This window comes from Narcine bancroftii, chromosome 10 (genome assembly GCF_036971445.1).
Source record: "Narcine bancroftii isolate sNarBan1 chromosome 10, sNarBan1.hap1, whole genome shotgun sequence".
Classification (NCBI taxonomy): domain Eukaryota; kingdom Metazoa; phylum Chordata; class Chondrichthyes; order Torpediniformes; family Narcinidae; genus Narcine; species Narcine bancroftii.
In genome coordinates, this window is record NC_091478.1 from 80,985,888 (window position 1) to 81,011,797 (window position 25,910).

The window sequence follows — 25,910 nt, forward strand, 5'->3', positions numbered from 1 at the left end:
ACCTATTTACATACCCCCTCCCCCTCTGGTTCCATTATATTCCACCCACATTTTACCAGTAAGATTCCTGATTCCCATCTTCAGTTCTATTTGGTCTCACCTGTCCATTACTTTTCCCAATACCTCACATTGTTGTCACCTTCTCCACTTATCAGATTCCAGCATCAGTTGCCTTTGTCGCCACTTATTAACTCCTGCAATCTGTTGTCAACTTTGTGACTTGTTCTCCTTCACCTGACCCCTTTTTTCTTAGCCTCTCACTCCCCTTTTGACTCACACCTGTTAATCAGTTGCCTCTGTCTCTCCATCTGTCTGTCATCCTTAAGACCTCTCTGATTCACCAATTCTTTGCTGGCTCCTGTCGAACACCTCCCTGGGTCTTCACTATATCAGCTATCTCCCCTTTCCATTCTTCAGTCTTTTTAAAAATATTTTATTTTTGATTTTCAAAGACTCAAACAACACAAACTCTTTCAACAATAGTCTATTACATAGAATCTATTTTTGCCCTTACCCTTCTCCCTTCTCTCCTATACCCTAATACAACAAAAAAAAATATAAATTGAACAAATATAAATAACCAAATATCGGTAAAGTCACAAACTTTTAAGGGAACTTAAGAAAAACCCAAAGAAACATAAAATAAAAAAGATAAGGAACAAAATACAAGAGCACAACTTCTGTGCCACAACGTACTTCATTAATCTCAAACCTTTCAGTCCTGGCACAGATTGTTACATTCCCTTTATTCAGAAGGGATATAATTATATCTGCGTATCAATGCTATAGATAGGTTGCCACACTCTTAAAAAATGTGCCATATTTCCTCCTTAAATTATACGTGATTTTTCTCTGGTGAATACAACTCTACATTTTCATATTCCATCATGTAATATTTAGTTGGGAGTCACACTTCCACGTGACCACAATACACAAGGTGACGTTCACACACTGAATTTGGTATCTGGACAGTTTAAAACTCATGTCCATAATATTTCCCAGAAGGTAAAATTCCAGATTCTGTGGAAAATCCATTTTGTAATTTTTTTCAGATTGTCCCCCAGATCCTCCCAGAAGGATCTCACCTTTATACAGAGCCAGGTTGAATGGATAAAGTTTCCAATCTCCACACCACACCTGAAGCACATTTCTGAAATTTCTGATTTAGATTTATGTCAATTTTGTGGTGTGAGGTAGAGTTGATGCAGGAAATTGTATTGTACTAATTTGTACCTGTCATGCTTCCCAGACACAAGTCAACCAGCACCGCTCATGCATTGTTGTGCCCAAGTCCATCTCCCACCTTTCCCTTGACTTCAGGCCCTCACTTTGGAATGGGAGATAAATCATAGAAATAAACGTGTGTGCATTTCCCTTTTGAATTAGAATCTCCAGGTCACTAAGCATGGGCAGGGCCATAGATGGTTACAAATGATCCCTTAAGAAAGATCTTAGCTGATGATGATAGCAGAGGAAAGTTTTATTTGACAAATCATATTTATTCCTTAGCTGTTTAAACGACACAAGATGCTCATAACAATTCTCGATACACATTTTCTTTGATATCAATTTAGTGTCCCATTTATATAAAAACTCTCTTGCTATCTTTTCTCCTACCATATGTAGCCCAATTTGTGTCCAGTAGGAGGTGCCACCTCCCTCAAAGAGTGAGCCAATGAACCTCAACTGGGCTGTCCAGTATATGTTTTAAAATCTGGCAAATTCAGACCTCCCAATTTATAATCCCAAATCTCCATGGAGATTCTAGCCACTTTACCATTCCACAGGAACTTTCTGACACATGAGTTGAACATCTTAAAGAAGCCCTGGGGCAATGGAATGGACAAAGATTGAAATAGATATTGTAGTCTTGGAATCACCTTCATTTTAATGCAATTAACTCTGCCCACCAAAGTTATGGGAAGGGTTCTCAATCTTCCAGAGCAAAGTGAGATCACTGAGTTTATATAAATTGCGTAAATCCTTATTGACCTTTATCCCCAAGTATTTAATGCCCTCTTGCGGCCATTTAAATTGACTCCCTTGTTGGTATTGTCTGTAATCCCCTTTGTCAAGGGCATAATTTCACTCTTAACCAGATTTATCTTATACCCAGAGATCTTGCCATAATCCTCCAGTGTGGCCCTCAGCATAGCCAACACTCCCAACCCCCCCCCCCCCCACTAAACCCTAGGTCTGTCAAATGTACTAACACATCATCCATGAATAAATTGATTTTATGCTCCTCATACCCCACTTTAAAAACCCCTTTATGTCTCATTCCCATTGTATGGCTTTTGACAATGGTTCAATAGCTAGTACAAACAATGCTGGGGACAGTGGGCAGCCCTGCCTACTAGAACTACCCAGTGGGAACACTGGAGACATTTTCCCATTTGAAATCATTTTAGGTTGGGGATTTATGATGGAGAGTCCTTACTCGATTAGTAAATGGTTGTCCCAATCTAAATCACTCCAGTACTTGGAATAAGAAGTCCCACTCCAGTCTGTCAAAGGCCTTCTCCGTGTCCAAAGCTGCGGCCATGCTTGGATCCACCTCTGACTGTGACAGATACACTATATTGAGTAATCTACATATATTTTCTGCTGATGGTCTCTTGTACAAATCCAGCTTGATCTGGATTTGGTAACTTCAGTAAATATTGAGCTAATCTATTGGCCAACACTTTTGCTATAATTTGATAACCTACATTCAATAATAAAATGGACCTATAGGAGGCGGGTTTCAATGGGCCCCTGTCTTTTTTGGGATCACCATAATTGCTGTTGAGAAATATTCTTGGAGGGTATGTCTCTCCGCTGCCTATTCCACCACCTTCATAATAAAGGGCATTAAAATATCCTTAAGCTCTTTATAAAATTCAGTGGGAAACTCATCCTCCCCTGGAGATTTGTTAGCTTGCAATGAATGCAGGGCTTTCTCAATCTCTTCTCTAGAGAAGGGGGCACTCAGCCCCTCTCAATCGTCTTGATCCAAACTTGGTAGTTCCAATGTAAGCAAGAAATCATCTATATCAGTGGAGTCTCCCACTGATTCTGATTATGCAGCTCTGTATAGAACTTTCTAAATGTTTCATTTATCTTGTTTGGTTTATGAAATCTTGTCTTCCCCCCCCCCCCCCCACCCACCCCCACCATATGAATCACATTGATTGTTCTTGAGACCTCTTCTGCCTTCACCTGCCAAGACAAGACTTTATGGCCTTTCCCCCCCCCCCCCCCCCCCCAGCTCATAATACTGTTGTTTAGATCTTAGGATTATCTTTTCTGTCTTAAATGTTTGCATTATGTTGTATCTGAGCTTTTTGTTCATTAAATTCCTATATTTTTACGCAGAGCTCAGTCTCTGATAGTCTTTTTCCAATTGGGTTATTTCCTGCTCCAAATTGTTTATCTCTTGCATATGCCATTTTTAATACCTTTGGTGTATCCAATTATCTGGTCCATTAAATGAGTCTTCAGTGTATCCCATGATAAGAAACTATTGGCAGTAGAGGGACAGTTCATCTCAAAGAACAAATCTGTCAGATGTCTTATGAAGCTATAAAATTCTGGTTTTCCCAAGAGCAACAAATTAAGGTGCCATCTATACGCCATGGCCTGGTTATCTTGCATTATAATGGACAGAAAGATTTCCAAAAGAATGGAGAAAACACTAAGTTTCTTCTGACACGTTCTTAAAATGAGATGACATTCCTGGGAACTCTTGCCTCATAAATATTCAAAATGGAGACAAAGTATCTGGGAAGATGCCGAGCATCTTGAGTTTATTTATAAATATGCAGAAGTGAAGTGATGACAGCAGAAAGGGGTTATACCTTCCAAAGAACACATCATGTGGAATGTGTCCTAGCCCACCTACAGTAGAGCCTATGGATTCTATTCAGGACTCTTCAGCTTTCCAGTACTTTAGGCCATCCTCAGTCCCAAGTGATTGCTTATGAGGGAAAATAGAGGATAGTTCACCTTCAAGAAAAAAAAAAATGATTGGTGTCCAACCTGCTGAGGTTTGATGTGGCTTAACGTAACATCCTGCAGTACCTCTGGCAGAACTCTGGAAATATTCCAAGGCAAGAACTTGAATGTGATCATCACAAAACATGAATATTCTAACAGGTGCTCCAAATATATCCATCACCAAGTGTGATACCTCGAGTCTCCTCCAAACTAATGTTCAGCCAGTGTCTATAAACCCTGTGTGGTGTGCAAACCCTCTGCAAGCTGCATCTCTCTCTCTCCTGGTTCTGTCCCTCCTGTGTAGCTGCTTTTAGATGTTGAGTGTCTCTCAGTGTTCTCTTACGGCTCCACAGTGTTGCAGTTTAAGCAGCATCAGGGATGAGGTGCTGTTGGGAGCTACAAAATGCACACAAACAAAGTTAAGAGATAGCAATAATCAAAAAATTGCAACACAGTCTTTCAAATCATCTTTGAGTCACCCAAGAAAAGCACCTTTGAAGTTGTGGACTTTATTGTTACCTGATCCTGTCAACTCTGTTGTTCCCCTCCACGTTCTATTGAAGTCTGAAAAGGTTGTAGATGCTGTTAGAATTCTAAACTTTTTTTTTGTTTTGGCTTTTATTTGGCATTTACAATAGCAAAACTGGTAAGTTGGCCCTTTTTTTGTGTGTGGGGGGTGTTAGGGATTTCCACATGAATACAGGGTTAATTTTAGAAGACATATATAAATATCTCTGTTACTGCAATTCACTATTATGTATTCCCCAAACTTATCCATTCACTGGGGTTAAAAAATATTTTTAACATGCTGAAATTCTTAAAAATTAATATAATACAATGCATTTCTATGATAGTTGAAATTATTGTTATTTTATTTAAGGTTAAATATGTAAGATCAGGATACAGTATTAAAGTTTAATAAAACAACTATGATGTAAAATGAGCCAACTTAAGATCGCTGTCTCGTAGATTTGGTTTAAAAAGAGATTTTGTGGCTAATCTAATAAAGATACAATGTTCTTTCCCTTGTATGTTTGTGAACCTAGTTAAACTGTATATTTCACAAAATATGTTTGCAACTGATTGTTTTAGTAGCTGAAATGGAGTGAATTTGAAAATGTATTAGTATAAAAGGTTCAGTCAATACACTGAGATTGAGTGACTTCATTGATTTGTGAGGTGCATTTCATTGCTCTTGATTGCTTAGATAAGCCATTCTCAACAGGGGCCCTACACCACCCCCACCCCTTGGGGCCACAGCATATTTCAGTAAAAGCCTTCTTTTCTTTTCAGCTCACATAACGTAAATGTTTTTATGTTTCCTTACGTAGTTGGTATGAAAGATGTATGGATGAAACCAAAACTTGGCTGCTTCATAGTCTGGGGGTTGGGTGGTATGGGGGTGGGGTGGGGGGGGAATAGCCAAAAAAAAGGTTGATAACGGCTGGCTTAGATAATAGATCAACTCTCAAATTCTCTCTGTAAGGGCCAAAAATTTCAACTCAACATGTTTGACTTAATTAAGCTTATCATTTTCAATTCCTGACTATTAATTTGTAAAGAATCTTTGCCCATATATCATTTTGTTGTCAGTTACAACCAAAGTTGTATTTCATAATGTAAACCGTTTATTTTTAAATGCTTATAATGAGCTCTTGTGCTAATATAATCACTTTATTGTTTCCAACTGTTCTACCCATTTTTCTTTGAAGTAGGAGAACTGCTGAATTCCGTTTGCCCTCAGTGCCTGCTGGTGGCTGACACTGTGCTACTGATAAAGTTAATTGGCTAAATCCAGCAAATGTCAATTTGGCAAACTCATCAGTATCTGTTTTTATATCTTTTTTTTTAATCATAGGTTAAAACACTTACTCAGATAATGTTAATTGATTCCATGTTAAAGTTGTTGCGGTTTTGATTGAAAATGGAATGAAAACATGATGTCACCATCACAAAAAGCTCCACAGTGGCCATTCTTTGTCTTATTTCTTGCTACATCTGGGTGTACAATATTGTGGTTTAGTCTGTATCTGTGACATGGTTTATGATGAAGCTATAAATAGTATAGTCTTCAAAATGTTTCTGTGGATAGGCAGGAAATACTTTTGATTATGAAGGAGTTTATGAGAATGTGGAGTCCAGGTGGTGCTTTTTCCCCTTGTCTTTATGTAAGAACAAAGGGTAACTACATTTTCTTCCATATATTTGCACATGAATTACAATTAGTTTGTTAACAATGCAAAAAAAAATTGTATTATCTCACATTACTTCGCTCTAGTTACAAATACATGAAGGAATTTGCACTTAATTAGAATTGGCATATCCTACCAATAGTGAATTTGATATTTCTGTGGGGTGTTATAGAGTTGACATCTCCAAAAAGTATGGTTTAAAAGGATGTAGGAAGAATAACAGTTGATTGAACAGGGAAGCCTTGAGGTCACCAAAGGCCTCAGCCTATTGAATGCAGGGGTCAAACTTGAAAGTAGGCTAGCTTCCATTTCAGGCTTTTCGGACATTGTTGAAATTAAATATAATCTAAGGCATGCAATGCAAATCACATTCCAACAAACTAATTACAGAAAGAATGCATCTGCTTTACAAGGTAGCATAGACTTCAGCTCATTGAGGAGCTATTCCAATCTTTTGCTGTCCTTGGTCATTTTTTTGTTGAAATGGGATTAACTATTGAAGAATACAAGAAGAAAATTGGAACATCATTAACATAATTGGAATTACCAGTCTCATGAATGACGAGCAATATTCCAGAAGCATCTAACATGAATCAGAGTCCTCTTGATTCAGTCTTTAATTTATAAATTTGAATATCTCAAACTCAGTTAGTAGCCCTTTTTTTTAAAGCACAGTTCATGGAATGTTCCTTACTGTCACTGCAATTTGCATCTTAGTGAATTCCAGGTAAAAGGTTGACTGCTTTTAACTTTTTGAATTTTACAGCAATGGAGAAGATAATCTTGTATGATTCCTTTACTTTTTTTTCTTTGATGTGTGATAATATAGGTTTATAATATTCCAAGATGATTGTTTTAAGTATTTCCAATATTTGCTTCTGGATCAGAAAGAGTTCAAATAGAAAAAAAATCTTTAAAATGTAAGGATGAGCAAATCTGGAAAATGAATGTATTGTTCTGAATTGTATACATTATTTGATAGAAAACTGAAGAGGCAGTGGTAAATCTTCATAAATTATTGGATGTGCTTCTGTTGGGCTAAAACATCCCATTTTAGATGTCATTTGGGGGAACAGAAACTAAACACTAACTCCTGCCAATGCAAGAAGATTGCTGAGCGAGTAAACCCACAGAACATGGTTGTGAAAACAACACTGGGCGCAACTAAAAGTTTAATGATCTCATCAGAGTTATAATGTTCTTTGCAATTCGCACAACTCCTTACTTACAATGTTAAATCTTATTTCTCCTTTACCCACCAAGAACCACTGCACAATGCTTCAGTTTTACCCTCCTTTATCAACTTGTGTACTCACCGCTAGTACAGAAAAAATATATTCTTAATGATGGTTAATATTTTTAAGTATAATTAATGTGTATTTTACTGGTAAAAGATAATCTGGATGGAGTTTTTTTTTTTACAGACATTTACAACCTCTTACTACAAAGGTCAGGGGTCTCTTCCTTTAAAAGAACACCTGCTCTTCTGATGCCCTAGAGAAGCAAGGTGACATGCCTCAGCAACTATTGGCCAGTGGCACTGACTCTTATCATGATTAAAAGCTTTGAGAGGTTGGTGTAGAGCAAACCAACTCCTATTTCAGGATAAACCTGGACCTACATGGCCTATCATCACAACAGATCAATGACAGATGCCATCTTGCTAGCCCTCCACTCTACATTAGATCACCTAAACTAGAGGGACACCTATGGCCAGGCTATTGTTCATTGACTACAGCTCAGTGTAAAAACCAGCAAAACATCTTTTCTTCTTTGGCTTGGCTTCGCGGACGAAGATTTATGGAGGGGGTAAAAAGTCCACGTCAGCTGCAGGCTCGTTTGTGGCTGACAAGTCCGATGCGGGACAGGCAGACACGGTTGCAGCGGTTGCAGGGGAAAATTGGTTGGGTGTTGGGTTTTTCCTCCTTTGCCTTTTGTCAGTGAGGTGGGCTCTGCGGTCTTCTTCAAAGGAGGTTGCTGCCCGCCAAACTGTGAGGCGCCAAGATGCACGGTTTGAGGCGTTATCAGCCCACTGGCGGTGGTCAATGTGGCAGGCACCAAGAGATTTCTTTAGGCAGTCCTTGTACCTTTTCTTTGGTGCACCTCTGTCACGGTGGCCAGTGGAGAGCTCGCCATATAACACGATCTTGGGAAGGCGATGGTCCTCCATTCTGGAGACGTGACCCATCCAGCGCAGCTGGATCTTCAGCAGCGTGGACTCGATGCAAAACATATAACCACCTTAAAGGACCTGGGGCTCTGCTTGGCATTCTGTAATCATGGACAGGCCCCAATAAATGTGAGATGGCAACATCACTTCCATGCTGACCATCAGCAATAGCAGGGACCCCAAGGCTGCATGCGCAGTTCCCTACTCTACTCCTTCTACACCCATGACTACGTAGCCAAATTTTATCCAGCTCAATCTAAAAATTTGTTGATAGATGAGAATGGGAATTTTTATGAACAATTATTCATTGGATTAAAGCCCTGTGCAATGGACCAAAAGCTAAAGTGGTAACAAATTGACAAGTCTCTGACTTTTCAATTGACTAGATTCAGTAGATAAGGGTGTCCATTGTCACCAGCTTTATTTATTTTAGCAATAGCGCCATTGGCAGAATTGATTAAAGGTTTTAGAGTTAGTAGAGAGGAACATAAGATCACTTATTTGCAGATAATGTAATAACTTATTTGACGGAACCGGAAAGTTCATTACATAAAATTATATTCGAGATTTTTAAAATATGGAACATGTCCAAGCGAGACCTTCTTTAAACCGAATTAGGAGCATTTTTTAGAACGGGCCACTAAAGTTCAATTTCCTCAAGATCCAATGCTTTTCTTTATTAGGTAAATATATCTGAGACAAGACCAAAACTGGAACTTAATGTGTTTCAAAAGGAATTTGTGAAAATTTGTGGAATGTAGAGCAGTAACCTAGAAATCTGATTCACATTTGGGAATGGACAGGTGGGATGCTGAAATACATAGTTGTATACCTCTTGAGGAATTTCCATATAATTTAAGAAATAAATATAATATATTTTTTTAAATTTAGTGCCCACATTTACATATTGTAGGTATTACATTATGAAAACTATCCCCTAAACCTTAAGCTCCTTGGAATCAATCTATATTTAACATTGTAAAGCAAAGTTTAATTGAATGTGTTGAAACTTTAGTCACCAAATGTGTTTTTTTTTTCTTTTTCTTGTATCTTTTTTTCTATTTTTCCTTATTTACATTCTTTGGGGGTTATTATTATTTGAGGGGAGGGGTAGGAGGGGTATTTTTGATTTGTGATGTATGAGGGATATTTTCTGAATCTTGATATTAATGCATGTATGGAAATTTAACTAAAATATTCAAAAAAATCTACAAATTTGCTGATGGCACCACTGTTGTTGGCTGAATAACTGTAATGGGTGAGTCTGCATACAGAACCTGGTTGGGTGGTTCCAGAACAACAATCTGACTCTCAATGTCACCGAGACCAATTAGCTTATTGTTAATTCTGTAGTGTAAGTGATAAATCCCTTTTTAATCTATCAACATTTTTTGTATTTAAAAGAAATCCTTTCATTAACAGTTTCCACTTCACTGAAAAGATTATTACATCTTCATCGACGTATTACAAAGACTCTTGTGCAACTTTGATCTCCTGTTTAGTCAGAAAGTGCAGAGAAAAGCGCTTTATATTTCCCAATTGTTATTTTGATCATGTGCATTTATGATGCTTTACATTCAAAATGGAAATTTAGAACTACTTCTAAATTAATTTGTTGTGAGAAGATTCTCTTTCAAGTATCTTGTGCAAAAATGAATTTAAGACTGGATTATTACTTTAAATCGGTGGTTTTAACCTTTTTCTTTCCGCTCGCATATCATTTTAAGTCATCCCTATGCCATAGGTGCTCTGTGATTAGTAAGGGATTACTTAAGGTGGTATGTGAGTGGGGGAAAAATGGTTGAGAACCACTCCTCTTGATCCAATTGTGACTGAAATATTTTACTTGAAAAAATTTGTCATTAGCCCATTTTCTTTTAAGTTATGAAACCGTGCACAGAACGAGTCAATTAAGTATGATTAAAGCAGTGGTTTTCAAGCTGCTTCTTTCCACTCACGTACCACTTTAAGTAATCCCTTACTAATCATTATGGTATAGGGATTACTTCAGGTGGTATGCTGAACCAAGCCATGAAAGACCCCAACAATGAAGACGCTGTTTACATCCGGTACCGCACGGATGGCAGTCTCTTCAATCTGAGGCGCCTGCAAGCTCACACCAAGACACAAGAGAAACTTGTCCGTGAACTACTCTTTGCAGATGATGCCGCTTTAGTTGCCTATTCAGAGCCAGCTCTTCAGCGCTTGACGTCCTGCTTTGCGGAAACTGCCAAAATGTTTGGCCTGGAAGTCAGCCTGAAGAAAACTGAGGTCCTCCATCAGCCAGCTCCCCACCATGACTACCAGCCCCCCCACATCTCCATCGGGCACACAAAACTCAAAACGGTCAACCAGTTTACCTATCTCGGCTGCACCATTTCATCAGATGCAAGGATCGACAATGAGATAGACAACAGACTCGCCAAGGCAAATAGCGCCTTTGGAAGACTACACAAAAGAGTCTGGAAAAACAACCAACTGAAAAACCTCACAAAGATAAGCGTATACAGAGCCGTCGTCATACCCACACTCCTGTTCGGCTCCGAATCATGGGTCCTCTACCGGCACCACCTACGGCTCCTAGAACGCTTCCACCAGCGTTGTCTCCGCTCCATCCTCAACATCCATTGGAGCGCTTACACCCCTAACGTCGAAGTACTCGAGATGGCAGAGGTTGACAGCATCGAGTCCACGCTGCTGAAGATCCAGCTGAGCTGGATGGGTCACGTCTCCAGAATGGAGGACCATCGCCTTCCCAAGATCGTATTATATGGCGAGCTCTCCACTGGCCACCGTGACAGAGGTGCACCAAAGAAAAGGTACAAGGACTGCCTAAAGAAATCTCTTGGTGCCTGCCACATTGACCACCGCCAGTGGGCTGATAACGCCTCAAACCGTGCATCTTGGCGCCTCACAGTTCGGCGGGCAGCAACCTCCTTTGAAGAAGACCGCAGAGCCCACCTCACTGACAAAAGGCAAAGGAGGAAAAACCCAACACCCAACCCCAACCAACCAATTTTCCCTTGCAACCGCTGCAGTCGTGTCTGCCTGTCCCACATCGGACTTGTCAGCCACAAACGAGCCTGCAGCTGACGTGGACTTTTTACCCCCTCCATAAATCTTCGTCCGCGAAGCCAAGCCAAAGAGAGATGCTTAACAAATCCTACCTGATTTGGATGTATTAATTTTGGTAGATCTTGCCGTACCTTATGAGCTTGTGGCTTTGCTACAATTTTATAGTCAGCAACCGTGTCTGCCTGTCCCGCATCGGACTTGTCAGCCACAATCGAGCCTGCAGCCAACGTGGACTTTTACCCCCTCCATAAATCTTCGTCCGCGAAGCCAAGCCAAAGATGTGAGTGGATAGAAAAAAGTACAAAAACCACTGCTTTAATTGGTTATATGAGTTAAGATTTTAATTTAAAATATTAATCAATTAACATTTGTCATTATTTTTAATGATTTGTTCATCCACAGTTTGTACAATGTACCAGGAAAATAATTAATTCTAAATTAATGATATGATTATTCAATTGTTTTATGTGCTCCATTTGTTTGTGCTTTTGAGAGAGCATTAAATATTTTGCTCCTATATGGATTGTTATTTTTAAAATATTTAAGTTAAAATACAGTTACTCTTAAGTATTTTTAAAAATATTAATTTTTCTATGAAAGGTGCAAAGACATTTTTATAAATATTCTTGTGATGTGGCAATGATGGAGAATATTACTTCAATTGCGTAAAAGTCTTTACCCAATGGCTGTGCCATTTATTTGTTTGAACCTGGAAGAGCATGGTAAAATTCCAATTTGCAGCAGAAAAAATGTAATACGCAATTTCTTGGTTAGTGTTTTTTTTCAGAAAAATGTGGACTTATGAAAATATCTTCTACTGTCTACCGTATGGTGTTTGCAATAATACATTAAACTACTACAACTAAATGTTCTGAAACATGTGTTGAGTGTTTGAGCCATTAAATACATAGGAATATGTAAACCATTATAAAGCACAAAGGTGATCAATATCCAGGAAGAGTGCAGTAACCTGTCTTCATGGCTATCATGGCTATAGTACTTACATCAACAGTGATGAAATGTTTTGAAAGGCTGGTGATGAAGCAGGTCAGATCCGGTCTGAGCAGTGCCATGGATCTGTTTCAGTCCGCCTGTCAAAGAAGTATCTATAGTGGATGCCAGCTCACTGGCTCTACACAAAGGCCTGGAACAACTGGACAGCAAAGATGCATACATCAGGATGCTCTTTATCGACTACAGTTCTGCATTTAACACCATCACCCCCTTAAAACTGATCAGCAAACTCCAAGGCCTGGGAGTTAACACCCACTGTGTAATTGGATCATGGATTTCCTCACCTCCAGACCACAATCAGTGAAGACTGGTAAGAACTTCTCCTCCACAATCTCCATTAGTACCAGAGAATTACAGGGTAATGTTCTTAGCTCCCTGCTCTACACATTTTACACCCACAACTGTGTAGCTTGGTTCAACAATAACACCATCTACAAATTTACCAATGATACCAGGGTAGTGGGTTGTAGAAAGGAAGGGAATGAGTCAGCCTACAGGAGGGAGATTGAAAACTTGGCTGAATGGTGCACCAATGACTACCTTGTACTCAATATCATCAAAACTAAGGAGCTGATTGTTGACTTCAGGAAGGGAAAGCCAGATGTATTCAATCCAGTGATCATTGGGACATGAGCAAATTTTAAGTTCTTGGGAGTCACTATCTCTGAGGACCCAACACACCAATGGCATCATGAAGAAAACATGTCAGTGCCTCTACTTCCTCAGGAAACCCTAGCATATTTCTACAGAGGTGTGATGAAAAGTGCGCTGACTGGCTGCATCACAGTATGGCATGGGAACACCAACATCCCTAAGCGTAAAGCCCTCCAAGAGGCAGTGGACGTAACCCAAGAAATCACAGGCTGAAGCCTCCCCACAATTAAGTATACCTACAGGGAACTCTGCTTTTGCAGGGCAGCAGCAATCATCAAAGACCTACACCTCCCAGCTCATGCTCTGTTCTCGCTGCTGCCATCAGAAAAGAGACTCGCACCACCAGGTTCAGGAACAGCTGCTACCCCTCCACCATCAGAATCCTCAATGACAAAATCATTCATGGACTCATTTAAAGATTCTTGCTTGTGCACTTTATTGATCTTCTTTGTTCTCTCTGTATTACACAGTCAGTTTGTTTACATTTGTTATCTGTTTACAGTTCTTTTATTTGATTACATGTTTATGCTGTGTACAGTTTATTTTTTGCACTACCATTTAATGGTAATTTTGCTGTGCCCACTGGAAAAAAGGAATCTCAGGGTTGTATGTGAAATCATGTATGTACTTGTGATAATAAATCTGAAATCTGACAGTTTTCGTTTAGGTCTGTGAATAGATCAGGACTTAGCGATACTTCTGTACCAATTTGACTGCATCATTTTTGGGTTAATAGAATATAAAGCTGTGCATGAAATCACATACGTGATCATTTTATCGCTGATTGTTCATGGATGATCACAATTACATTGCAAAATCTGAGAATATGACAGATAATAAATTGTGGAATCCATAGATTTCAGTGAACTTATACTTTTCAGACTACAGTATACCATTCACCTCATCCAATGTTAGTCACTTACACCAGCTCAAGTTAAAGTGAGATGCTTCAGATGCATTTTTTTTTTGTATGTGTTAAGATGTACAACAGCAATTAACTAATAGTTTTAGGTAAGTTAATTGGAAATCCATTTACTGGACCTGTCTTCACAGGATTTCACGTACAACTAATGGATGAAGCTAATGGCATTGTCGATGATAAAGAATAGATGGTTATCATGCAAAGTAAACGCTTTGACTTTTTGTCTGATTTACTCATTTTATGCAAAATGCGAAAAGGTTTATTGAGTTTCACTTCTCTAAATAAGAAGAACTGCCACAGTGTACTTTATAAATTTTATGTCAGTAATGAAAAAGGAAAGCTTGAAACTATTTATACAAAAAGTTGGATGAAGGATAAATAGTCACTGGAACTCCCTGCAGTGTTTCAGAAAAGTGCCAAGAGTTCTTTCATATTTAGAATAGATCAGATCTCAATCTCAATGTTTTATTTTTAAAATGGCACCTATGATACCGATCATTACCTTGGTACTGCACTGAAGAGTCAAACCTGATGTCTGCTCAATTGGAAAGGGTTATGCTACATCTGATACACCACAGGAATTTTCTGCAAGTTTTAATAGTTATTCATTGGAAATGCAATTCTTGTAGCCTTCTGGCACTGCTTTTTATCAATAAAGTTTCATTGATAGTTATCTAGAATGGATATAATTAAAGATAGCTGTTATTTCCTAGATTATTCTTAACTGTTCAAATTACTCCCTTTTTAGATTTTCTATTCAAATATTTCTGTAGTCCGAATTAAATTATAAAATAGTTTAGGAAAAAAAATTGCACAAGAATAGAAAATGAGTTAAATGTTCATCAAAGCAATTCTTACAGCATAGATATTGAAAAGAGCCTGCATAAATTTGTTTCTATTAAAGAGCACTCTGTTCAGAAAGATATATGTATGCATAGTGTTTCACCTGTTAACACAGAATGGATATCATCTTGGGTGCAGCAGTAACATTTGTATTTTAATATTTAAAGATTAAGCAATAAGAATTTGCATTTATGGTCACTCAGTTGGTTGCATGTTTACTTGAGTCAGAAGTTTCAGGGTTATGGTCAGAGATATAAAATCAAAGCTGAGAATTGAGAGATTGCTTCAGAAGTTTGTGGTGAGCTGCCTTATTAACGAATGAGTGAACTGCATGGCCATTTCAGAGGGCCACATTGCCATAGGTCTCGCATCACATGTACACTAATCTAATTGTGAATCTGATAATGGTATTTTGCAAGAAATCAGTAATTTCCTAGTTGTCAGTACTGATACTAACATATTGCAGATTCATTTAATTAATAGAATTTAAATTCCTTAACTGCCATATGGATTGAGTTCAATACAATTTTGGACCACGGAGCATATTTACATAAGTATAGGTTACAATAGAGTTAAAGTTAGAACAATGTACTTTATAAAGATACCTTGATTCATATTGCGATGAAGGGCGCAAGCCTGAAACATTGGTTACATTCCTTTATGTTTGCGATATACACTGTTTATCCTTCTGAGTTTCTCCAGCATTGTGTTTTCCAAGTGCCATCGAGCCTATCTTAACTTCTATTTCTTATGCATTTCCTAATTAAATTGAATTAATGGAACATGAGGAAGGTGTTGAAATGTAGCCCATCCTGATCCTTTTAGGTCTTGTCTTGCTTGATAAGATGTAATAAGAGCTGCATCATAGGATTGGGGCTGGTTTTTTTTGCAATTAATGTCATAGTGTCTGTTTTTCTGCTTTACGACTCTAAAGCCCCTTTCACACTTGCAGCCAACTAAATTGGCTGTTCAGTGTCCTGGGATTGGAATGGGGGTTTGCCTTTTCACATTTGACCACTCCTAACTGGGACACTGAATGCTTTCATCTTCTATTTGAACAAAATTAATCATGAATAATAATAACATAATTAAGCTTTTTATACAGCACAGTATGAGCCCTTCAGCCCTTGTTGTTGTGCCAACCTATAAAAACCTTTATAAAGCACCGTGGAAAAGAGATAGCAATAAATAGCAATAGCGTACAATTTTTAAACAGTGGATAAGTTGGTGGCGCAAAAAAGCTCAATTTATATAACTTGAGAAAGTTTGTAGTGCTATAGCGCACAATTTATATAGCTTGGGAAAGTTAGTAGCGCTATCACATACATTTTATAAATACGTGGGGAAAAAGCAATGGTGAACCTGCCCTCCTAGAATTCCATGTGGCAGAAAAAGTGCTGTATGTCCGGCTGTATGCATGGACCAATCATAGAGGGATTTCTCTGCCACATGCCATTCTGGGAAGCCAGGTCCACCAATACTTTTTCCCCCACAGTCTTTATAAATTGTGCACTTTAGTGCTACCAATTTTCCCACACTGTTTAAAAAATGTCTACTATTGCTATATATTGCAATTTATTGCTATTTATTTCCTCTTTCTCTCTTCTCCACTGTGACTTTCCCATGACAAAGTTCATTTATAATCTTCCTGAACTCGCGCAAAAACTTGGGTCATTTCAATCCCACAATCCAATTACCCGTTTCACACTTGCCTGATTGCAACGCTGGTATTTGCAGACATCAGGGATTATACTAGAGGTCGAGACCGTCAATCCCCAGCATGAGATGATGTCATCTGATGCCAGCGTTGAGCTGATTTTGGTTTCACACTAGGCACTTTAAAGGCCGATTGGCGGTTAATTCCTGGCATCGCTTGCAAGTGTGAAAGGGGCTTAAGGCTTGGATGAAGGGGCGAAAGGTATGGTTGCTAAATTTGATTATGATAAAAAGGTAGGCAGAACAAATTGCAAAGTGAACACAAGGTATACAGTATATGTAGGTCATATGGACTTCAGAAGAATGCCTTTAGCAAGATAAAGGCATTAATAGAACTGTTGATTTCCCAGATTTCAAACAATGTGGAAAGAAGCCATTTTAGCTTAGCAAACCAATATTAAAAAGAAATCCATTTGCCCCATCTTTGGTGCCTCTGTGCTACCCTTTCTAGGCTCTCATTAGTCCTCTCTCTGGGTCAGATGGTATATGTGATGTTATAGAAACATAATTCATTTAATTCAATTATTCCTTGTGTTGTTCAGCAAGTTTAATTTTGTGTGAACAGTGCAACTGCAGTATTTTTTTAAATCTGGGAGTTTGGTAATAGGATCAACTCTTTCTAAGGCTATTCTTCATCAATGTGTGAGGATTAGCAATTAATTGGATATCTTTCTTTGTTGTCTCAGCTAACTTGATGCTCTATGCACGGTGCATCTTTGGTGTGTGTGTTAAGGTCACCATTTACTTAGCAAATTCCTTCTTAACCTATCAGCTTTAGGTACGGGTAGCAAATCAATGAGTTGGGGTGTTCTACATAATTGCCTTTAATTAGAACATAGAATTATCTCTTTAACAGCTGGCAGCATTCACATCCCTTATTCAGGAATTAACAGTGCATATTTTAAAGGAATATTGCAGCCACGATGGACCATTGACATTGAACTAAAATCCAATTTTTTTTGTGACTGTTTAAGATTTCATGACATGACTTGAAGAAGTGAAAGAGGCCCCTCTCTGATGCCATAGTTAACATTTAGAAAACACGAGAATACTGCTTACTAAATGTTTATTTAATTGATGTATGTGGGAGCTTAATATGCAAAAATTTACTCAGGCAATTGTCTAAATTGCCTGAGTGACAACACTTTGGAAATAATTGATTGGCTTAGTGGTGCTTTGGAGCATCTTCTGATTCTGAAAGGCAGTGTGTAAAGACAGTCCCTTTCTTGAATCCCTTTTGGTATTGACAGAACTATTGAAAATGATATTCTTGCTAAAGGCATTCTTCTGAAGTCTAAATACAGAGTGAGAATGGAAAGACTGAGCTCCAGTTTCTGTTAAATCAACATTAGCAAAAAGCACTTCCTTAAATTGCACACACATTTGTGGGTTGGGTCGGTGAGATAACCTTTCAGCATATCAGTTGTCAAAATAATGTTTGTAACTGTTTCCCCCTTTTTTTTGTAGGTTTTTGCTGCTGAGGCATGGAATATTAATGAAATTGTTTATTCTCTTTGATTTTCAGCTGATGTTGTGCAGTCGCCTGATGAGAGCCTTTTTTTAGGAGCTACTGTAGCATGTTTTGTATTTATTTGCAAGTTATTCATTGATGTTAGGACATTTTGATGCATCTTCAGAGCAGGTACAAAGGAAAACATTGATGAAATGTGTTTTCGATGGTCAGTGTCACCCATTAAAAAAAAATAGCACTGCAATATTGTTGTCAAGTGTGTCACTACCTTTTCCAGGAACCATATCTGTATGCAGCATATTTCCTCTTGGAATAACAGATCAAAACCTATAAAGTGGATCATTTATATGCCACTCCCCATTATAGAACAGCATGGAGACAGCTAATGAGAGGCAGGGCAAAAAGAAATATTTCCATGACTTTGTTCCTATGCAGTCAGTGGCTGAAAGTGCTGCCTTGTGGGAATTATTTGAAAGAACAAAAGTGCTGTCTGAAATTTTTGTGCTACTGTTACTTCAGTCAGTACAACTGCTTGCTGCAAAGAGTGTGCTACACATAGAGAGCCTTTTTATTCCTCTTTTTTAATCTTAGAAATCCAGCAGTGATGATAAAGGTATCTGTGACATTTGCAATTTTCTATGCACCAGCCCACTCTATTTTCTTCCTTAGTGCCACTTACATGGTACAGTAAATCTGTACCATTGAGAATAATTACAGTCTGCATAAAGTGAACAGTGTAATATGAACACAGCTTCCTGTAATTGTCTTTTCATTATTTGCCTACAGAAAGCTACTCTCTTCTCAGGGAAAAAAAAAATGCATAGTAATTGACTGGCAACAGGAAGGTGAAACAAATTCCACAAATATGATCATTTTCATATTGCCATAACTTCTTCACTCTCCCCCTTTTTTTTGAATGAGGTTAAGCCATTTGCACTGCAATGTAAAAGTACAATTACCAGGATTGAACGAAAATCATATTATTAACGTTTCCCTGAAACATCTCATTAGCAGTATTAGAAGCAGACTGAGTTGTTTTCCCATTTTAGTAAATGTGTAGCCTCTGACCCAAATTAGATTTTGAGCTTTGTTTGTTGCAGAAGCTATGTCATGGAAACTTGTTAGCTGTGGGCTAATTATTTTAACCTCTTGTTAGAAAACGTATTATACTGACATGGGGGAAGCTGTGCTTTGGGCACAAACAGATTTTCTGAATTAAGTGTACTGTCTTTGCCAGAAGCTTTATCATTTAGATTTAAAACAAACCCTACTTTTGTTCTTGTCTTGATATTTGCTGAAATACTGCTGATTAATAGATCTTTATTTTCTTAGCTTGCGGGTATCCTTTTTTATAGCTATGGTTGTGCATCTAATATACCCAAATCAAATTAGTATTTCATGAATCAGATCAACCGATTGGTAAGAATACCTGCAATACAACCCTCTTAACATTTAACAGTTGAAACCATTTATGTGCTTGAATAATTTGTTTATATTTTCTCAGTATGATTGCTTTTGTGTAATTAGTTCCATAGGGACAGTACATTCTAACAGTTAAAGAATAATTACAGCCTATGAAATATTAAGCTGCCTAACGCAACCTATTGTTGATAATTTACTGTTTAATTTTATGCAACAAGTAATTGAAGATCTTCATTTTTGTCATGGTAGCAGTGCACCATGCATTTCAGTAAATACACAAAATGCTGGAGAAGCTCCGTTGGTCAAACAGTGTCCTTTATGTAGCATTTTATGTTTTACTTCAACCACAGTGTCTACAAATTTTTGTGATTTACTTCATGCACATGCATTTGTCCACAAGGGGATTTTTTATGAAGGTAAATAGAATATAATTTGATAATGTTGGAGTACTTTTAAAGCATATTCAGAGATTGGTTTTATTAAAATCCATGTTTATTTCCATTTGCAATCAAAAAAAATTCCTAAAATGTAAAGATTGAGCTGACGTGTAATTTTCCACCTTAATAACACAGTCTCCTTCAGAGACTTTACATTCTTAGTTTTGCATGGCTCTATTTATTTCTATTCTTATTATTTGAAGAGTGTACACCCCCCCCCCACACACACACACACACACACATACACACACACACACCCCCACACACACACACATACACACACACACCTACACACACACACATACACACACACACCCCCCACACACACACACACACACACATACACACACACCCCCACACACACACACATACACACACACACATACACACACACACATACACACACACACCCCCCACACACACACACACACACATACACACCCCCACACACACACATACACACACACACACACATACACACACACACCTACACACACACACATACACACACACACCCCCCACACACACCCACACACACACATATACACACACACACCCCCACACACACACATACACACACACACATACACACACACACCCCCCCCACACACACACACACACACACACATACACACACACACCCCCACACACACACATACACACACACACCCACACATACACACACATCCACACATACACACACACATACACACACACACACACACACACTCCACAAAACACTTCAAATAATTATATATATTTATATAGTCGAAAAATCACCACGCCTTCACTTCCTGAACGTCAACAACCAAAAAAAATCAAGGATTGCCTTATAATAATGTTTAAAACTATTAATCACTTAACAATTTTAGTAAAAATGTAATTGATGGATATTTTTAAATCTCCATATACTAATCATAACAATTATACTTTGACCCCTACCGCTTCCTGTGATAGATGCTTAGATGATGAAATCCATGTTAAATATTTGTTTACCAACATACTTTAATGCACTAGAAGATCATAATTATATTGACAGGTGACCATTTGTCATTTCACTTTTAGGAATATGTGAAATGAGAGCTCCAGCAATTAGTGGATGGATCCAGAGGTGATGATGTAAATTAATTTTTCACGGCCTTTTTCTTTTTAATAGGTCGACACTAATCCCAAGAAGTGGATACTAATTTGGAATACCTGTGGAATAAAATCTTTACTTTTTTTCGGAGGACTTTTTGACTTTGTTACAAACTCATAAAAGTTGTGCTCACTCATGGAATATAATATTCATTTAGGAATTTTAAAAATGAAAAATAGATCAATATAGCTTTCTAAAAAATATAGCAGACGTTTAGCTTACAAAAGCGACATTTGTAACTGAATTGGCTAAGCTAGTTGACAGTGTTCAGAGAACTATGATTCCATGAAAACCAAGGTAAAATTAACTGCCTTTTCATAGAGGTAAATGATGTGATAGGATGTCTGTTGTTTTGGATCATTCAATAATTAATTGATGATCTATGATCCCTTAAGCAGGGAAATAACTCCAAAGCATATTTTTGGTCAATAAGAAATGTAACTAAATAAGTAATAAATGCATTTTAAAATAATTTATTGTAACACCTGAAACACAACTGTAATGACTTTTTTTTATTGTCAGTCTTAGAAATAGAGAATAACTACAAAACCTATTTACATTACTATTTTAGTTATATAATTTTCCATTTAAAATGAATCCAGTTTCCGAACCAGATAGGGAGATATCATTAAATTCAGTGAACCATTGATGTTCCGATGCGACCAACAGTAATTGTTAGGCTCAGAGGTAGCTTTTGAGGGCCATATTAAAGGAAGAGAGAAAGTGAGTTGGATCTAATTAGGCTTTGATCACCATAATATGTATGTAAAACATAATGTTCTGTGATTGCAATGGGGTTTTGATGAATTACTCCGTTTACTGCCTCTTGGTATAATGTGCAATGAGAATCGAAGACTTCTATCTACACTAATTACATGCCAAAGAAATGTATGAAGATCTGTGTATCAATGCAGATGAGTCATATTGGAACATATATCATGCAGTGTAGCCTGTGTAGCATCCTTTGAAGATATTTTATCAGCATGCAGGCAAAAATCCATTGTTAGATCTTGCCACGACAATTTGGTACTGTGTTGGAAAAACACATATACAATTTACACTAAAGTTCAGAGTCACGCTGCTAAGAGAGAAAATAAAACATTGAAGAAAAAAGCTAAGCATTAAAATTTTACCTTAAATTTTCTCCTTAAAGTTTAGATGCACTGTAGCCAGAAATACTGATTTTTTTTTCATTGTGGAGTTTTACTGGTCAAAGCTTGAAGAGAGTACAGGAGGTGCAAGACCGGTTCTTTTGTATAATTTACTTTTACAATGCCATTTAATGTTCCAGCCATTCTTCTTAATATACAATTCTCAAAAATCAGTGTCATCATTCATAGGGTTAAGAAAATTGACCATTCTTTGTAGATGAGAAATGTCTCTTCTCTTCTTCTCTCTTTGGCTTGGCTTCGCGGACGAAGATTTATGGAGGGGGTAAAAGTCCACGTCAGCTGCAGGCTTGTTTGTGGCTGACAAGTCCGATGCGGGACAGGCAGACACGGTTGCAGCGGCTGCAGGGGAAAATTGGTTGGTTGGGGTTGGGTGTCGGGTTTTTCCTCCTTTGCCTTTTATCAGTGAGGTGGGCTCTGCGGTCTTCTTCAAAGGAGGTTGCTGCCCGCCAAACTGTGAGGCGCCAAGATGCACGGTTTGAGGCGATATCAGCCCACTGGCGGTGGTCAATGTGGCAGGCACCAAGAGATTTCTTTAGGCAGTCCTTGTACCTTTTCTTTGGTGCACCTCTGTCACGGTGGCCAGTGGAGAGCTCGCCATATACCTTGAACCTTGAAAAGAACAATCAAAGCTGGTCACTTTAAAAAAAAAATCCATTTTACATTCCAGAATTCCTTAGTAAAACCCATCAATATTTCAACTGTTTTTCAGCAAAGTCGCCAAAAAGGAAAATTGAAACGTGGCCTCATGATATTAAGTTGTGGTGTCTGGAGACTGTGATTAAGGAACATTTATGGTGCAGCGTGGAGAGAGTTCCATTTTACTTTTAATTTGTTCTGTAACTCATTAAGACTGATAATGCATACAAAATGAATAAATTTGTTAATTCCCTGCACAATAATGAATAATAACATTCATAATTTAGGATGTTAATTAAAAAATCATGAAGGATTATTGTCGAATTATGGAAAATTGCAGGGCAGGACTGAGCTTTTAGATCTTCTGTCACTTTTGAACATAAAATCACAAATCTGAGCTGGAATAGACCTTCAACTGCTCTGTATTCATTAGATCAAGGCTGATTTTGCATCTTAGTGCAATTCAGAACATAAGATAAGAACATCATGAAATAGGTGCCACTTGACCCCTCAAGCCTGCCCTCCATTCAATATGATCATGTCTGATCTGTCCCAGCTCTCATATCTTCTGTGCCAATTTCTAATGGCTCTCAATTGCCTGATCTGTTTTATCCACTTCCTCTTTAAATAGCAACAATGAATGAACCTCTAAAATCTCCCAGAATACGGAAATCCAGAGACCACAACCTTCTGTAAGATGTTTTTGCACACCTTGGTTTTACATGATCATTGCCTAATCTTGTCACCATGACTTATTGTTTGTGAGATTTTCCCATTAATAGATGCACATCTATATCTATTTTGTCATGTTCCCTTCTGGACCTCTGGTGACAATGAGATCATCCCTCATTGATCTAAACTCTGAAGATTATATTATTCTTCAGATGCTGAAGACAGGACAACCCTCATATGCAAGAATTAACCTTCCTAAGTCCTTGCTGTACCTGCTTATTTGATTTATTTTTTTGTGATTCGTTAGCAGGAACACTTGGTTATTGGTATTCTTTGAGTTTCCATTTTAATTTCTCCTACCTAAAAGCATTAAACATTACCGCATGATGACCCATTTCCAACTTTTTTGCCCATTTGCACAACCTAGCTATAGCCTGTTGGAAAGCCCATATGTTCTCATTACAACATACCCATTTCTTTATTATTTATTTTAAAAATATGGAACACTTCACATATTTGTGTGTCATCCATATGCTGGGGCCATGCTAATCTTCTCTGTGTTGTTCCAATTTTAATATATAAGCTGCCAAAGTGAGCACCTATTTTAATGCCATCAGCAAACTTGCTTTCAGCCTCTTCCTCAATCAGAACTATGAACAATGCAGCTTTTTGGCCCACAATGTCAACATTGAACATGAGGCTTAAATTAAACTAAAACAATGCTGCATGCACCTGATGCAAATCCCAATATTTCCTGCATCTTTGTGTCATTTGGGAATTCACAAATTCTACTCCGTATCTGCTTTCACTACTAGCCCTGCCAAACCAATCAAGGCATCTAACACTGTGTGTGCTGGGAAAAAATTCTGAAAGATTCTTCTTTTGGGCCAATGGACATCTTGACTTCTGGTTGTATGGCATTTCAACACTCCTCCTTTCCTGTACGTCTTCTGCTTTCACCTCCAAGGTAAGGTCAAATGCAAGCTAGAAAAATAGGAGCTCATATTTCCACCAGGGTAGATAACAACCCAATGAAATGAACATTAAATTTTCCAATTTCAGGTTACTCTTTCATATGAGTGCAAGTTGTTACAAACAATGCGTAATGAACAACAATAGATAATGAACCAGACAGTGTTTAATTTTAAAACACTAATTTTATTTCTAACTCTGAAACTATAGTCTTAAAAAAACTATCCATAACACTAAATCTAACCCCAACTATGTGCAGGTGTTCTTGTGTGTGTGTGTGTGTGTGTGTGTGTGAGATACCCAAACCATGACAAGTCTAGGCCAAAATCTAGAAAGTTACTTCAAAGTTCAGTCTTTTAAATTCAGTGTTGAAGCATAGGCCTTTGAAATTTGATGCCCAGAATTAATGATGAACTTGATGGGAAGACTGGAGTTGTCGCTGCTACAGACTCATGAATTCTCCTTGCATTGCCTTTGGGAAAAAATGTCCATCCATACAAGCTCCTGGTCCTTTTGTAGGTGAGACCCGATCTTGGTGGCCTCAGTCTCTCCAAGTGACCTTCACTGTTAGTCACAATTAAAATTAAGCATTTTGCTTTCCAAAAGGCCCTCCTGGCACAGGCCAATCCACTGAAAAGGACCAGTCATTCACAGAGCATGCTTTGGTCTGAATTCCACAGAATGGCTGGCCACAAGAGGTGCTTCAAAAAGCAGTTTTCTCTTCAGTCAACATGGTTCTCTCCTTGCAAATGTATCGAAGGTGGAACAGACTTTGACAAGCCTTCTGTCAGTGTACTGAATTGTGTTGTGATGGTGCTTGTGTTAAATGTTAACAGTGACCATTCAGTTCTTCCTCTTTATACTAACCCTTACAATGATAATCCCATTTTACTAAAATAAGAGCTTGTAATACCTCCCCGCCAAGAAAATTTTGAGCTGTAAAAACATTTTTTAACTACAATCTACAGCATTAAATAATACTTTCATTATTGTTATATAATATAATACAGACAAATGACATTCTTTTAGAAGCATATGTATCTAATAAGTTTCATTTTCTGCAAAACATTTCAAACTTAACATCTTGAAAGGCAATCAGCAATTACATTATCTTTGCTTTTAATACAAGTTATTAAATTATATTCTTGCAGAATTAAACTTCAGTTTAATGATCTTCAATTTATATTTTCATCATACTTAAGAACACCAAGGGATTATGGTCAATATACACAAAAATTGGTCTCTGAGCTGTGCAGATATAAAGATCCAAATGCTGCAAAGATAGTACAAGGGACAATAGTTTTTCTTCTCTATGATAGAATAATTTTTTTTACGTTCATTGAATTTCTTGGAAAAGTAAGCCACTGAATGATCAATACTATCACAATCATTCTTTTGGAATAGCACTGCTCCTGCAGCCTCTTCA

At 37.8% G+C, this 25,910-nt stretch overlaps 1 long non-coding RNA gene and 1 other non-coding gene across 3 annotated transcripts in view; one reads left to right on the forward strand and one right to left on the reverse strand.

The window, feature by feature from the left end:
• Positions 1 to 25,910, forward strand: part of LOC138744832 (uncharacterized) — a 216,380-nt gene that overhangs the window by 129,714 nt on the left and 60,756 nt on the right. The window lies entirely within an intron of this gene.
• Positions 24,005 to 24,111, reverse strand: LOC138745126 (U6 spliceosomal RNA). Its single transcript, XR_011346054.1, has one exon. It is a non-coding gene; the product is annotated as a U6 spliceosomal RNA (small nuclear RNA).